Genomic DNA, 7,506 nt, shown 5'->3' with positions numbered 1-7,506 from the left:
TCAAGGGCCCTGACATTGTCCTTTTCAAAATGCACGGGAACAATAACCCTGTTTCTTAACCATCTCCATCCTTTCCCTTCTCCCACAAGCCACCGAACTCCAGAAAGAATCAGTCTCATCTTGACCCCGATGGTGCTGAACTGTGGCATCCATTGTGCATACAAAGCAGTCAAACATTTTCTTGGACAGTGTTTTCTTTCTATAATGTTAGGCCTGAGTTCTCTGGACCAGGACTGAAGGGTAGTTTGAAAGAGTCCAGGCACATGCTTGCTTGAAGCCAAAATTGCTTAAGGTTGGCATGGCGATCCTGTGACTCACTTATGTGGGAATCTAGAGACTCCAGAGGGGTCCCTCACTTTCCCTTTCCCTCCTCCCTGGCAAAATTAGCCTTGAAAACAGAAGAAAATTATTTATTTACTTGCGTTAGTTTGGGACACAAAGAAATAATGTTTCAGGGAGGATCTTATCTTGTAAGTAATGAGCCACAAAGCATTTACAATAGTAAAATATGATTTTCCCAGATCTGGTCTTTAAAAAGATAAAACAAAGGAAAGGGGACTATGGACTACTGGGAATAAACTCGAGGGGAAGCTGGAATGGGAGGAACCTTCTTTGAAAGAGTTAAACACAAAGGAGTTAAACCAGGCACCAAATGGGGGTGGGGGGGAGCTTCAAACTAATTTCACACCCAAAGTGATGTTTCATTTGAATCCTGCTTGTCCCAGAGGGAAAAGGTTAGCCTTGTCACTTGACTCGTAAGCCCTCCCCTTCCTCCTTTCCTATGAATTAAAAATTCAGATCAACCATTAATCATGATGTGGCGTGTTCTCTCTCCTCTTCTTTTTCCTCCCTTCTGTTCTAAAAATCAAATGAAAGCTTTGGATCACATCTGGGAACCCATGGATGGGCCAAGGCTCCCAATCTATCTTGACAACAGAGATAAGACAAGAACAAGGACACACACACACACACAGAGACGTCAATTGCTGGACAGTGCTCACAGCAAAGCTCGCAAACACAGACAGCTAGTAGTCGCCCCAGGCTCCCTGAGACCCGTTTCTCCACCCAAACTGATTTCTGCATATTTGCAAATGTAAAATGAGTCATTGTAAATAGCAAGGAGGGCAAGACTGATATTACAACTTTCAACATTCTGACAAATGCCCTGGAACTCTTCAATTAGGAAATACACTCGTGACAGTCATCACTCCTAAAAGAGAAAGTGATTACACTCTAACCAAACCCTAAGTACAAGCTAAAGGTATTCACCTCGTGAAGCCGTTCCTCACTAGCCCCTTGGCACTCGCTGGAGTTATTCGCAGCACGAGCTCTACTTTCTCATTTTCTGCTTTGTCCATGTGGGTAATTTCTTTCTCATGATTACAAGTGAGCTTGGCAGATCCTTTAAAATGTGGTTTTAGGTGAAGCTGGATCCAAGCGCATCCTTTGTCTGGGGCAGCTTTCTAGTAATTCACCGTTAGACCATTGGACTGATGGGCAGGTCCAGGCGATATTCATGCACCTAAAATGATTTTTTTTAAGGGCAGACTTTATAGATATCTTTATCCAAATGAATTTTTACATGGCTGCTGGCAGATGAAATGAACTGTTTACCTTGGAAAGAATAGGCAGGCTTTTCTCTTCCAAATAATCACTCCAGCCTGTCTGAATGCTGTCCAGGAGTGATTCTGCACCCTTCGACTTATCTGGCATCTGAGGTCGTGAGATAACCCTTGTCCGATTGGCCTCCTTCCCTGGCCCCTTCATTATTAGCCTCCTGGTGGGTGAGATAGAATACAGTGAATGTAATAACCCTACTTCACACAACAGGCTCGCTCTCTCTTTTAAATTGAAAATCCCCTTATTACAAAACAAGGGGTGTTCTTTTTCTTTCACTTCTAAGTAGGACTGCCACATTCATTGCTCTTCACAAAAACGCAGCTGCTTTTTAAGCTACAGATAAATAGAATCTGCTAGGCGGTAATTCAACTCAGTCTGAATGCATTATTTTCTAAGACACTTTGGCGAGGGGCTTTTTATTATAAACTGGAAGGAACAAGGAAAATCCTTTTCTCTTCTAATTATGAATGTGTTTTGTCCCCTACCATTAACCTACAATGTCAGATTGATCTTCTTCTTCTTTCTCTGCACCCAGTTCAATAAATCAACATTCCCCCCCCAGAAAATTAGAGGGCCAATGATTAAGTCTTCATGAACTTCCATGACAAAAACAAAAATAGAATGTGGGAAGACCAAATGCAAATGCTGAAACCATATACAAAAACGACGAAGTGGCCCTCCAACATGCAAGGCAGTAAGATTCCTGTTTTGACATCCAGAGTTACGACAAATAGGATTTCCTTGTTTAATTTTATCTTCAAAAATTAAGGCTCTCAGGACACTTTTGTATATAGGCTCATCCAGAAAGAAAATGCATTCATATATACGTGTATGGAACATTTCTCTATAGCGTCCAGACCTTGTGGTTATGACAGACTTCTTCCTGATGGCCAATAGTAATCATACTGGACATTCGCAGACTTCTTGAGGGAGTGAAATGAAGGAGCAAAGCAGAAGAGGAAATACTTTGACAAAGTGTGTTCAGGTTAAGCTTCTGCCGACATTGCTTTAACTCTGAAGCTAAACACTGAGAAAAATGGCAATTTCTTCATAACACCAAAAGGCAATCTAGAAGCCCCATCAGCCTGGGTATTGGCTTAATTTTGATCCCAATGTTGATATTTTTGGCTCTAAGATTACCACCGACCACAGTGGCTGTGCTCTGGGTCTATATGGATGCATTGCCTTTGCCAAGGGGGGAGTCCCACAGGATGTCAGTGGGGTTCCAATTAAGCAAAAATAAATACTGCTGCAGCCCTGACAGGAAGTGGAGATGGCCAGCTTATCAGGGCACACAGGCAGGTGCCCCCTCCTGAAGTGGCAGATTGAAAGTCCACTCTCATTTCCTTCCCTTCCATACCAATAGAAAGCAAATTGCTGAAGAGTAACCATGTGCAGTGAGAGTTTCAGAATGATTTATTGTTGTTTGTTTATATCATTTTAAGTTTTCTTTCAATAAGGGCGATAGTGAGAATCAAAGACACTTCTACAAAACAGTCTTTCCTGAGCCCTGAACTGAGATTGTGTGCATGGTTGAGACCTCTAAGATATTTTTGAGAGAGAAGATACAGAGAGAGAGAGAGAGAGAGAGAGACAGAGAGAGAGAGAGAGACAGACAGACAGACAGAGAGACAGAGAGAGAGAGACAAAGAGAGAGACAGAGAGAGAGACAGAGAAAGCTTGAAATGGCTTTTGCATTTAAAACCATGCTGCATTTTCTGTGTAACTCTGCCTGGAATTGCTAAAGGGTGGATATTTATCCCAGCGTGGTGCTGACTGAGTTTCCCGAGCTCCCACTCTAGGAGGAGTGTGTTGCAGTGAGTGAGGGTGACAGCTTTGGAGATCCTACTACTTTGCTTGGATTCGAGTCAATTTCCTGTCCTCTGATATGCCTGGGGACAACCAATAGGCCAGCAGGCTGCCTGTCTGGGCATCAGGAGCCTGGGGGATGTGGTGGCAACCCGAGAAGCCCAGGTCACCTGGAATAAATCAACGAGCCCTCCTCTGAGCACAAATTACAGTGTAGCAGGCACCACCGTAAGAGTGAAATTGAATCCCTCCCTATCCGTATCTCCACTGAGTCACCAGCACAGGGACAAGCCTGCTTTGGCAATCAAGAATGTTAATTTTGTAACAGAAATATATGAAGCAAACAGAGGAAAAACGATCTCCACTTGTGTATTAGAAGGAATTTAATTTCCTAGATACCCTGATATAGAAGCTAATTTTTTTTTTTAGTGCTAGTGAGGATTGATCCAAGTACCTTCACACTGAGCTACATTCCCAGCCCTTTATTATTTTATTTTATTATTTTTTTAAGATGGTCTCACTAAGTCACTAAATCACCTAGTCTGGGCTCGAACTTGTGATCCTCCTGCTTCAGCCTCTCAGAGTACTCGGATTATAGGCAAATGCCACCACACCTAGCTAGAACACATGATTTTTATAGACACTGATTTTCCAAGATTACCCACAAAGATATCTTTGAATATTTGCTTCCCTCAATCCATCCTTTCCTCCCTTTGACCTTGGATGTTCAATAACACAGACAAAAGGCAGATAGTCAGGGTTGAATGTGAGCTTGTGAGGAGAGCAGAGGGTCACCATCACCTGCCACTTGTGTTATTATTTTAATGAAAGTGTGTGATATTAATACAAACCACCAATGAGAATGTTTAGGCTTCATTAAACTTTTGAAATAATGAAATTAGTAGTTCTACTGAAGACGAGTCTGTGAGGAAGAAAAGAAAATTGCCTTTCCCGCTGCAGAAGACCCAGCGGAACACTGCTTTAGTAACCTGGCCTCACTGTATTTGGGACAAGTAAAAAAAGAAGTAGAAACAAAGTAAGCAAGAGGACAAGGAGAAGGAGGTGACGAAGGAAGAGGAGAAAGGGGAGGAGCAAAAGTCAAGTTGCTATGGGAAAAAAATGAATTATTTTGTTCCTTTCCATACAGATAAAAATAACTCTCCTCCCACAATCCTCCTGCCACTGAGACGCAAATTCAGCTTATAAAGTCGCTAAGCCTGTTTCACCTCCTTTAAGTCAAGGATAGTTACTTCTGCCTTATGGGTCTTCCGTAAAATTTGAATGAGGTTCCAAACAGTATCTATCCTAGTATATTCCCAGCGCGTCAGGCTCCTTGTTCTTTTCTCCTTCACTGCCTGAAATTCCCTACAAGCTCCAAGAACACCTCACAAGGCACAAAACCTAGTACAAGCCAACCCCACCCCCAGCTCATTCCTTCTTCCCACCGGCTTCAAATCACTTTACACTTTCCGTGGAAAATCCAAACATTACCTTTGTATTGCCTCTGGGTCCTGAGGGTAAGAAAGATAATGAGTCTTAGAAATGAGAAAAGGGGACCCTAAATGTGTTATGATTAGATTCATAGTGTGTTCTGAAAGAGTTGCTAGGTAAAACCAAGCTCCCAGGGTCCTAAGAGATGACATCCACAGGGCAAAAGTAGAATCCATTTGGTTTTGGAGCAATTGCTTCCCTGTCCCTAGCTCAGGTTAGCACACACATCTCATGTCTGCCTGCACATACAGGTACAGTCACACACACCTGCAATTGCCACCTCTCAGGTGTACTGATGCTCCACCCAAGAATTAAGAAGAAATCTGCTTTAATTACCACACTCTTCCCCGGGTGGCGAAACTGAAATCACTAAGCTCCCTGCAAACACTGGGTGAGTTTGAATTTGCAAAACTGCCAACATACTTCATCTCTACTAAGTCAAACGTCAGCTCACCACACCCAGATTGCAGAAGGACAGCATCAGGGCAGGGGGGGACTATGACTTCATTATTAAGATAGAGTATATTTCAAATGACAGTATACTAACCTACTCTTAAATATGCTTTGTTGATTTCACTTTAACACCAAGCGTGTAGATACTATTTTAAATGGAAAATAGAAGCTACATTATGAAGATGAACTTTGGCATAAGTGTAGCCAGTTCCTTAAAAGAGCAAAACACATTGTTTTGAATGAAAAATAGTTGGCTCATCATCCCTTCTCCCCCAACTCTACTTTCTAAGTTGGGTTGTTCAAAATGATTTCATTTTTAGAAAGCCAGATATAAGGATCAAACTCAAGAAATTAGTGTATGAGAAAAATACAGTCTCAGAAGGGCAACTTTGAAAAGACATTTTCCTGCTGATGGCTGCCTGCTGGTGAACCTGCTTTCCAAGTCAGGAAGAGGCTCCAGAATGCACTGACGCTGGGAGATCCCAGCCAAGAGTCTTAACCTCCACAGCAGCAGGACAGGGCGGCGGATGGGGGCACCAAAATGGAGGGTGCTATTAAAGGTGGGGTGTCCTACAAATGAGGAAAAACCAAGTGTCACAGTCAGCATGGAGATGCTCCGAGTATGAAAAGGAACACAGGCTTTTTTACCTCCTTGTCAGGGCTTCCTGACACCCAGTGCTTTCGTGGGGTCAGGCAATGTGTCCCTAGCTTCTGTTTTCTGTTCCCCTTCAGGAAACACAGTGAAAAATGAGGGCGCTCAGCATTCCTTTAGCATGTCACACTTGGATACCTCTTTTCCTCGCCGGCAAGTAAGTCATAGCATTTGGACTCACAGAAGAAGCATTAAAGTTCATTTAGAACAAAAGAAATTTGCGTATTTTTGACTTCTATTTTGAGAGTGTCCATGGTACAGTTAAGTTGGAAATGTTTTGTATAATGAAGATCGCTGAGGCATAAATCACCAAGACAAAAACTGAGACATAAGACAAGAGGAAACCCGGAAGCTCATTAAATTCGAGGAGGGCTTCTCAAAGGATGCTCACCAATCTTCTTGTGCTAATATTTTGTGTTTGAAGGGGGAAAGAAGTGAAAAGTCATCATGGTTGTAGAGTCCACAGTGTGGTCTTTTAACGAAAACCTGAGAAGGGGGAAAAAAGATGAGATCCATGGCTTTCTGTGCAGAATGGAAGCCAGGGCCAAGATGCAAAGAATAGATAAGTTAGAACAGCAGAGGAACTAAATTTGAAGCCAGGCAGTAAAACGGATTGAACCTTATTACCTTCAGTCCCTGAGAAATTCCCAAGACAGTTGGATGCAATTTGAAAAGGTCAGAAAAAAATATTTCCTGCTCAGCATTACCGCGTTTGGTTTAAGGGTGTACATTTGTGAGATGCCAACTCTAATCATTTTTATTGACTTTGCTTTCTAGAGACAGACAGACAGTCTAGGAGACAAGACCCGTAGATAAGAGAAAGGTATCTTATAAGTGAAAATCTCTCTTATTTTGTTCTCTCACTTATGACTGCGAACAACTGAATCTTGCCCATTTTAAGTGAAATTACACCAACTTCCTGTGGAAGACTGACAGAATGGAAATGAAATCTAGGAAAGCGTCACTACAATTCTAGTGAGGTTATTTCCCTTTGATCGCTGTTTCCTTTGCTTCTATGTATATGCTAAGCATTAGGAAAGGTAAATGATGTTCCATTAATCCATGTGGGAAAGAATATAAGTGAAATACCATAAAGCACGCCAGAGTGCGGATGTTAATTTGTTCTTTTGAAGAGTGGCTCCACGAAAAAGGGAAACCCACATGAAGGGGTAAAACTAAATGAAATGCAAATATACACTCAAGATATTATTTTATTGAAAGTGATATTGTCACTGGAGCCCTTCCAAATGCAAAACCAAAAATTCTCCTTTTACTTAAATGAGAGTTGTGTGCAGTAACATTTTGGTAGCAAATCACTTTCCCTTTTTGCATGCAATCAGAAGTCAAAGCTGACTTTTCCACACAGAATGGCACCATCCATTCCAGCTCATCAGAGTTTTAATTAACATCTGACTTTTCTTTCTGTGAGGAGCCATGTCTTTCAGAGGCAAACACAACCCTATTACTCTTATCTTGGTTAG

General features: G+C 42.0%; 1 long non-coding RNA gene across 5 annotated transcripts in view; it reads right to left on the bottom strand.

The window, feature by feature from the left end:
* LOC104865581 overlaps positions 1-7,506 on the bottom strand; it is a 100,556-nt gene that overhangs the window by 2,782 nt on the left and 90,268 nt on the right. For all 5 annotated transcript variants that reach the window (XR_781211.3, XR_781210.2, XR_004517297.1 and 2 more), the window contains 2 exons: positions 1,615-1,777; positions 1,270-1,522 (listed from right to left, as the gene is read on the bottom strand). This is a non-coding gene — a long non-coding RNA (uncharacterized LOC104865581). The remainder of the gene's footprint in view (positions 1-1,269; positions 1,523-1,614; positions 1,778-7,506) is intronic.

The sequence above is a fragment of the Fukomys damarensis genome, unplaced genomic scaffold (assembly GCF_012274545.1).
Source record: "Fukomys damarensis isolate Sample0158 unplaced genomic scaffold, DMR_v1.0_HiC HiC_scaffold_15, whole genome shotgun sequence".
Classification (NCBI taxonomy): domain Eukaryota; kingdom Metazoa; phylum Chordata; class Mammalia; order Rodentia; family Bathyergidae; genus Fukomys; species Fukomys damarensis.
Note: the sequence above shows the minus strand (reverse complement) of the source record. Positions and strands in the feature narration are given on the sequence as shown.